Raw genomic sequence first — 8,605 nt, forward strand, 5'->3', positions numbered from 1 at the left:
GGACTTGTCCCAGAACCTTCAGGGTGGACAGCTTGGTTTCAGATCCCAGGCTTCGGAACTCTGGAAGAACCCATTGCTGGTGGTGTATGGCATTTTGCGAAGGCCGCTAGGCATCTGAAATGGAGCACTGCATACTGAGTGAGCTCGATAAATGAGCCAGCCCTCCCCCCTCCCCCACAGCCCCTGGAATGTTCAGGTAGCTTTCTGACTGGCCTTCCTGTGTTTGGTCAATGGAGTGATACCGAGAGCTCGTGACTCCAGTGGATCCTGTGTTTATCTGGCTGATTACCAGGGGTATTTTTTTCCCCTCTCAACTCTATGCCAAAGTTAGTTGAATCCTGGTGCCAAAAGAAGAAAAGAAAAGAAAAGAAAAGAAAAGAAAAGACAGAAAAGAAAAAAGTCACCTATGCCCTGAGCAGAGCTTTCGTGCAAAGCTCTGGTGGGTCACTAAAGGACAGTGACAGGGAATATGTCTGAGCTCTCAGGGTAAGCCGCAAGCCTATTTTTGTACCTGCTTAGCTAATAAATGAGAGTCTGCATGGCAGAATCCTCCGTGACACTTGCTTTCATTATAGCACACAGAGACTTACAGCCCGGTGACCCCTTCCATCTACATAGTGAATAGCAAAATTGACTCGGGTCACTTCTAGCCAAGAAGGTCGTGCAAAGAACTTCAGCTTTGGAACGAAACAAATTTGGGCTAAAATCCCAGCTCTCCCACCACCGACTGCCTGAATCACCTACGATGTCACTTCACAGGGTGGTGACAATGATCCCTGCCAGCCTCGCCAGACTGGTGCTAAAATTGAGATAAAGTGCGTAGAGGGTTACAAGTGTTTACTTGGGTTCTGGGCCACGCACTTAGTCACACAGCTAAGAGGTGGGGTGCTGTCCACTGTCAGAGGTCTTACCCCTGAGGACAAGACCCTCCCCCCACCGCAAAAGAGAGACAGTGGCCTCTAACAAGAGACTTGAACATTAATTAGGAATCCAGAGTGTAAAATTGTATGCATTTACATTCCATATACATTATGTGTCTTGATCCTCTCAAAAGCCTTTTATTTTAAAAATCCCTACCCCTGTTAAAACTGTAAGTTCATTTTGGAAAGAAGGCTCATATTCTTAATGGTGGCGCTTGCCATTGTCTCAAGGCCTAGCTCCTAATTTATTTATTTAATTTTAGGTTGTCTGCCTTCTCCCCGACTCAAGACCTTGGCACCGCCCAGACCTGCCAGTGTCTAACGCTGGTTCCAGACTTCAGGACTTTAACCCTTCTGTGCTCTAGGCTTTGTAAGCCTCCTTCCTGCAGACACAGCGGCTCGTGAGGGCAGCAGAGTAGATTTTGTTGTTCCCATCCTGAAAGTAGGGAGAACCGAGACTCCGAGAAAACTCTGCAAAGGACGTGGACAAGAATGAGAGTTCATGTGCGATGTGTATGTGTATTTGTGTGTGTGTGTCTTTGCATGTGCGTGTGTGTCTTTGTATGTGTGTGTGTCTTTGTATGGGCGTGTATGTCTTTGTATGTATGTGTGTGTGTGTTGTGTGTCTTTGTATGCGCGAGTGTCTTTGTACATGTGTGCATGCATGTGCGTGTGTGTGCGTGTGTGTGTGTAAGCCAACCTTAGGTGTCATTTCTCAGGAACTATCTCCTAATTTATTTATTTATTTTTAGATCTCTCACCGGCCAAGTAGGGAGAGGCTTATCTAGGGCTTCACCTCTCTCCTTACAATGCTGGGATTACAAACATGAGACATTATTTTCATCTCTCTCTCTCTCTCTCTCTCTCTCTCTCTCTCTTTTAAGGTTTTACGTGTGTGTGTGTGTGTTTGTGTTAGTATGCATGTACATGTGTGGGCCTGTGCCTATGGAAGGTAGACGAGGGTGCTGGAACCCCCAGAGTTGTAGTTGTAGACAGTTGTGAGCCATCTGATGTGGGAACTGAACTGAACTCCCCCAGAAGAAAGGCACGTGTTCTTAACTGCAACCCTAGCTCTATGTCCATCATTTAAATACAGATTCTTTCTGGGGACCTAATTCATGTCCTATGCATAAGCCACCAGCACTTTACCAACTGAGTTATTACCCCAGCCCCAATAAGCAGATTTCTTGATTGTAATTCTTGATTGTGGACAGAGTGTGCTCCTGAGTGTGTATGTGTGTGTGTGTGTGTGTGTGTGTTCATACATGCTACATTGATGGTCTTGGAGTCTTCTCTTTTGATCATAGTTGTGCCTAAGAAAAAGTAGACTTGGGTCTGTGGAGAATTCACACTCGCAAATAAGAGCCAGGTTCCGATGGCCATCCCTAACACCACCATCTGATCCCTCCAAGCCTCTTTCAGGCCACGAGTTCCCTGCCACCTTGAGCAGAGATCAGAGGGGTTTTCTTTTGGGCCTGTTAGGCCCATTTCATCCTGTCTCCCTCTTATTTTATCTACTCATGGAGGGTGCGTAGTGAGGGGCTTGTCTCTGCCAAATGCTTCTGAGGTCCGGAATGCAGCGATCAGCAGAAGCCAGAGCATGGTGCCATGGGAAACCTGGCCTTTCCAAGGATCTCTCTCCTCCCTCCCCAGGTTCTCAGGCCCCACAGCATTCTCAGGGGACCCGCCGACAATTAAGACACCACTCTGGAGAGCAGAAGGCTCTGACAGTGCCACAAATCAGCCTGGCTGCCCCCCCACCCCCCACCCCCAGCATTCACGCACACACAGGGCTTCCTAGAACAATGCCGTCGAGTCATCCCGAGCCATGGAACCAGAGCACCTGACGTCACGAAAGAACACAGAAGCCTCTTTCTGGCCGGTGGTGTGATTTCCATAGCACGCCCTTCTCAAGCAGGAAGAAACGGTTCTTGTGCCACGTCCTTAACAAAAGCTGACCTCTTCCTCAGTGGCACCGTTGGGGAGGCCCCGAATCAAGCTGGGGTTATTTCCCCACCATTGCCACAGCCATAGCAACAGCTCTGATTAATGCCATGCCCCATTAGAGGGATAATGTCAGCCCTAATCAGAAACGCCTCAAGTATCTCTCTTTGCATTTTGGTAAATGGTGTAATCACATTACGGTTCGATGTGTCTGGGAGCTGATTGCTGTCGGGAAAGTCTGCCTGATTTTCCAGGTTAAGGGGTGTCAGGGGGCCTGAGCCGCAACTAATCATGGTGCCATTGTTAGGAGCGTTTAGAGGGAAAACAGGGAGCACCGAGACCAACGCCGAGGTTCTTGCCTGATCCCTCCTTCTGGGTCAACGGAAGGTCCCTGGGCTGGTGGTCTGTTGGCAGGGACTCCTTCCCTGAAGATGAGCTCAGTTCTCAGAGGTGGTGCCCATGCCGTGGATAAACACAAGAAGGCAGAGGCAGCGCTGGCAAGAGCCGGCAGGTGGCTGAGTTGGGCCTGGCTGTCCCTTCTCCTTCTGCATCAAGCTTATGATGGACAGGCAGCCTCAGGTCATGCCACTGGGCTCGAAAATGGGCAGGAGAGTGCTTACTCTTGGCCTGGAGATAGGAACCGGTAGGGGTGACACGCGCCCGCTGCCGAGGCAAGTAATGAGTGCAGATTCGTCTCGTCATCATAGTCCTTGGCCTTTGGCAGGTTCTGCTTTGTAGGAGAATCTGTTGCAACTTCGCACTTGAGGGGACAGTCTCGCTGAACCCTGGGGAGCTGATGACAGCCCCTCCTCACTCCCCTTGCTAGCAGAGAAACCAAGGGACGGAGAGGTGACATCTCTCACCCCTGCACTCTCATCTGGAATCGATTGGATGCTCAGTTCCATCTCCCAGGAGACCTTTCTACATTGCCACCTCTCTGCCTTCCAGCCTGGCTGCCTTTGTCCCTGCAGGTCCACAGGTGACAGTCACAATAAATCATAGCCACCCATATGGAGAGATTAAGAGGACCTGAGGAAATATGCATTAAGCCCCTGGAGGCTATTTTTGGATGCTCCTTGGAGGGTTTTTTTTTTTTTTTTTTTTTTGGAAAGAACTCACACAGTTAACTATTTATGACATTTTGAAGGCAGGGCAGAAATAGAAGAACTGTACTTGGTATCCCCGCCAAGGCTGGAAAAGTAAAATCTTCTCAGAGGTCTGAAGCCACTTCAGAGCCATTAAATTTACTGTCTCTCAGACGGCATTTAATAGCCAGCAAAACGTTTTCATTCTTGGCCCCAGCAATAATTATTCTTTTCAGCTTTGAAAATTATCTCAGGGCCCGCTGGGGAAATTGAGTTGATGGGTTAGAGCTACCTGTCACGGGGTCACAATGTTGCCCTGTGGCACTGTCCTCGTGGACACAGATCCCTTGCCAAAGAGGTCAAAGTTCATCTTAGAGCTTCAAGATCAAGGTCCCAGGTGTTGGAGTGTGGAAAATTACTGTGGGAAGACTCGGTGCAACAGGTAAGCCGGGTGTTTTGACAGCACGAATCAGTCAATCTCTGTCTTCTACCTGCCTCTGCTACAGGCCAACTTTTATCTTGAAGAATCAATATTCTTCCCAGGAAGATGTTGGATTAGCCACGGTGAGGGTCCCAACATCACAGCTTGCCCTGAGATCTTACAGAGCTTGTGTTCGGCTGAGCAGGAGAGAATGGATTTCCCAGGCTGAGATGTTTCCCTGACTCCTCTGTGAAGCATTACAAGGACCTCCCCTGGAGGCATGACCTTGACCGTCATTGTTAATAAACACAGCTGATCGAGGCCGTGGAAAATAAATCAAACTGAAGGTGTAGGGCCTTGGCCCCCACCCAGCCAATAACTTTCAGCTCAATCAGCGGTTCTGAGCCTGTGGGTCACAACCCCTTTGGGGGTCGCGTATCAGATAGATACCCTTCATATCAGATGTTTACATTACGATTCATAACAGTAGCGAAATTATAGATATGAAGTAGCAACAAAATTATTTTTTGGCTGGGGTCACCACAGCCCGAGGGACTGTATTAAAGGGTCTTAGCACTAGGAAAGTTGAGAACCGCTCAGCTAAATGAACACATAGGAGACTCGCCTGGGAATGAATTAATATTATGGCCATAGGTTCCATTGCTTCTGTTGGTTCGTTTATCCTTGGTGCCGCTGGTAGTAATGATCTAATGCCAGACCTGAGACCAATCCTGACAGTGGCGAGAGGTGCCCTCACGCTCCTTCACACCAGTCTTCGGGGTTTCCCAGGCCTGGGGCTCTGACTAGTCTCTGCTCCCATCCACCTCAGACCCGTCACTTTGGGAAAACGCCCACGCTCAGGAACTGCCACTGTAGCTCTGCGCGCTCCATAGTCAAGTAGATCTAATGGCCTACATGGCTACCCTGCTTGCTGTCCACTGCTGCCCAACATCTGGTTTGGTCAATAGCACCTGGGTGCCACCCATGTTCAGGATTCAGGTCTGTGCGACACCGCTCCCTCTGCAGGACTAGCAACGGTAGCAGATCCGGCCCCTGTTGACCGACCTCTTCCTTAGTCCTAGCTCTTCTCCCTTCCCTGAGCACATGCGCTGTGTCCTTGTTGCTGCCTCGCACAGAGCTTGCGCTGGAGTCCAGCACACGGTGGACTCCCCAAGAGCAGACACCTCCTTAGCTTTTCTCCTCCTTGTATCCCTGGCACCACGTCACACCCATCGTAGAGTAGGAGCACTTAATACATATTTGATGCCCGAATCGGAAATGAAACTGTAGCCCGTTTCCTCAGAAGGGAGGGATTACTCATTTGTTTTTTGCTGATCCGTAGTTACCTGAAGTCAATTAGATTGAAAGAAGGAGCCCATTATCAACCAGCTCTAGCGGGATTTTTATCACTTCGGAAGTGATACCCTCTTCAGAGAGACTGGTGCCCACAGTGAGTAAATATCTAAGACAAAGAATGGTTACTTTGCGTGCGTTATGATTATATTTAATTCTGCACAGCTCTACTAATCAATAATGTCTCTGGTCGCCCCAAATAGAAACACATTTTTCATTTAGATGGGATGTAACACATGGTTCGAGGTGGCTGATTTTATATCTGACTCAGTCACCAAATATTTCTCACCTTTGGTTTCCTCATCTGGAAACAGATTTCTTTTCTGATTTATGGTTCCATTAACCGATAATTCCGTCCCAAGTCCCAAAGCATTCGCTTTCTGTCCTGCCTCTTGGTCACACCACAGTAGCTCAGGGCAAGAGCTTTTGCCTGACTTTTTACACATCACCACCAGGTGGCAGGAGCGTGCCGCAGTCCTTTGGTCCCAAACACAAAGACTGCGCGCTTCAGAGGTTGTTGGGGTAGCTAGCTCTGCAGCGAAGGGACAGCAGACCTTTCTGTTTGTAAAAACATTGACTTTTATGAAAAACAACAGCCGGAGGATTACGAACGACCACGTCTGGGGACTTTTAGAAGGGTATGAGCGTGTTTCTCGCCCACAGGGAGCTTCTAGTTTGCTGAGGGTTGTCAAGCAGTCAGACTGACACCGTGAAATTTGACTATGGCAAAGAGGCACATGGAGGAAGAGCTTGGTTTGGGCTGTAGCTACCAGCCATTTGTGTTTATCTAAATTTAACTTGTTGAAATTAAATATAAATTTAAAAACTGCCGACTTCATCTCAGTCCCTAGCAGCTGCATTTCCAGCACTCGATGGCTCCATGTGGTTAGCCGCAACTGTGTGGGTCCGCTCGGATTATAGAGGACTCCTGTCGGCAGCCTTCTCAGCCTCGACACTAGCATGCTTGACTCCATGATTTCCGATGGTTTCCTGGCACCAAGAGCTGGCTCTACCGCATATCACAGGGTATTTGATGTTCCCACGTGAGAACACAGGCAGATGTAACTTCAGCAGTGGGGATGGTGAGCCCTTAAGTGCTCTAGAGAATAAACGAAGTGTGGTCATAAGGTTGGAAGGAGGTTCCCAGTTCAGACTGGAGGGGGGTGGTGGTGGGGCTTCCCCAGGGAGTCAATGTCTCCTTGGCTTTGCCAGGGACTCCTCACACCTTGAAAACCAGCCCAGAGGCAGCGTGGAGAATGTGCAATGTGGCATCTTACTGCCTAAACCTTACCTTGAACCCTGAATTCACAAAAGTAGCGTCCACTTCATTTCCTTTGTTTTCTGTTTTCCCCTCTTAGTTACTAGTCCTGAGAGGTTATTGAAAGGCTCCCCGTTCCTCAGTGGTCCAGAGGTGGGCTTTTATATAGAGGTAAAAATCAGCTTAATCAACAGAGTGGCTCAGGGGGCTCTAGATAATAAACAGTCTAAGTTCATCCGGGACCCACGGACATGTGACAAAAAGTCTCCTCTACCTCTGGAGTATATCTGCCTTTGCACGTAACTTCTCGTACCATCTCTCATGCTGATCAGTTGTATGTGGCCCAGAGGGGCCCCCAGTTCCCCACTAGAGTGAGGTAATGCTTGATGATCCTTTTGGTTTCATTGCCAACTAAGACGGGTGCACACGAAATTTTATAGCTCAACGTTTTACAAAGCGAACACAATTAACTTGCTTTGTTAGGTTGAGCAAAGCACAGGATAGGTGCGGACATCTGCAGAGACCTTCAGAGGGAGAGAAAGGGCAGCCTGGTGCCCTCCACCCGGCAGATCCAGCTCCTACTGCTTGGGCTTCGTTTCTAATTCATTTCCCATTTGTAGTTCCCATCAGTAGGTCCCGAACCGACGCAGCCCCTCCATCTCATCTCTAGTCAACTCTTGGCTTTCTTGGAAAGCACAGTCCTTAGCCACTAGTAGACTTTCAGCACAGTCTGTCGTGTGGGTGCTCGCTACTCAAAGACTCAGGAACACATCTTCAGTGAGACAAACACAGGTGTACCGAGTCTGTTTCTGTGAAGGAGCTCATACAGTTCCTTGGTGAGGGAGAATCCAATGGGCTTGTCCAAGGATCTTGACTTCGGCAAGGCGATTGAAGGGAAGGACTAGAGAGACTTCAGGTTTGTGTTGGATACCAACAATATGCAAGCAATTCAGCACCTCAGAAATGCTGGTTCAGGAAGCAGGGCGAACAGAACGAGGCTGGGGTACCACTGACAGGAAAGCAACAATCTTCCAAAGAAAACATTTCCGCGCTAGCATGGCCTTGATTCTGTTTGGTTGTAAACACTATTTATCACAGTCTGACTGACAACAGGCTTGATTTTCACTTATTTAGTTCAATGAAAAAAAAAAAAGAAATACATAATTGGGTGAATATTTAAGTTTGTCCAAATGTAGAAGCAATCATGGTGGGTGACAAACACAACTGAGGTGCCATCTTTAGCGCTGCCAGAGTGATCCTTTATAGCATGTCTTTTAGGTGATTGCATTTCACCACTTTGCATGAAATTGGCCTTTAGTGTAATGATATAATGCTATAATGCGGACCCATCTGAGGGTCTGCCTACCACATTGGTGTAAATAGTGGTTCATGGTTTCTGCTGTTTGTACCTTCGCCCCTCTATTTTGATTGCGCATTCAAAAATACGGTGTGGTTGGTCTGTGTTCCTCTTCAGGTGCGGTCCCACATACCCCATATTATCTGTGTGGAGCTGAGAACAAAGGATCCATTACTTCTGAAGGCTGTTACACCCTCTCTGCTTGACTCCCCTCTTTTCTAGCAGTTGCATTACCCCCTGTTTTCAAGAGAACCTATTGTTTAAGGG

At 48.3% G+C, this 8,605-nt stretch overlaps 1 long non-coding RNA gene across 1 annotated transcript; it reads left to right on the forward strand.

The window, feature by feature from the left end:
* Window positions 1-4,335: 4,335 nt before the first annotated feature.
* Window positions 4,336-5,821, forward strand: LOC125391257 (uncharacterized). The gene is made up of 2 exons (XR_007229038.3): window positions 4,336-4,391; window positions 5,713-5,821. It is a non-coding gene; the product is annotated as an uncharacterized LOC125391257 (long non-coding RNA).
* The last annotated feature ends 2,784 nt before the right edge of the window (window positions 5,822-8,605 follow it).

The sequence above is a fragment of the Myodes glareolus genome, chromosome 16 (assembly GCF_982192425.1).
Source record: "Myodes glareolus chromosome 16, mMyoGla1.1, whole genome shotgun sequence".
In the NCBI taxonomy this organism is placed as follows: domain Eukaryota; kingdom Metazoa; phylum Chordata; class Mammalia; order Rodentia; family Cricetidae; genus Myodes; species Myodes glareolus.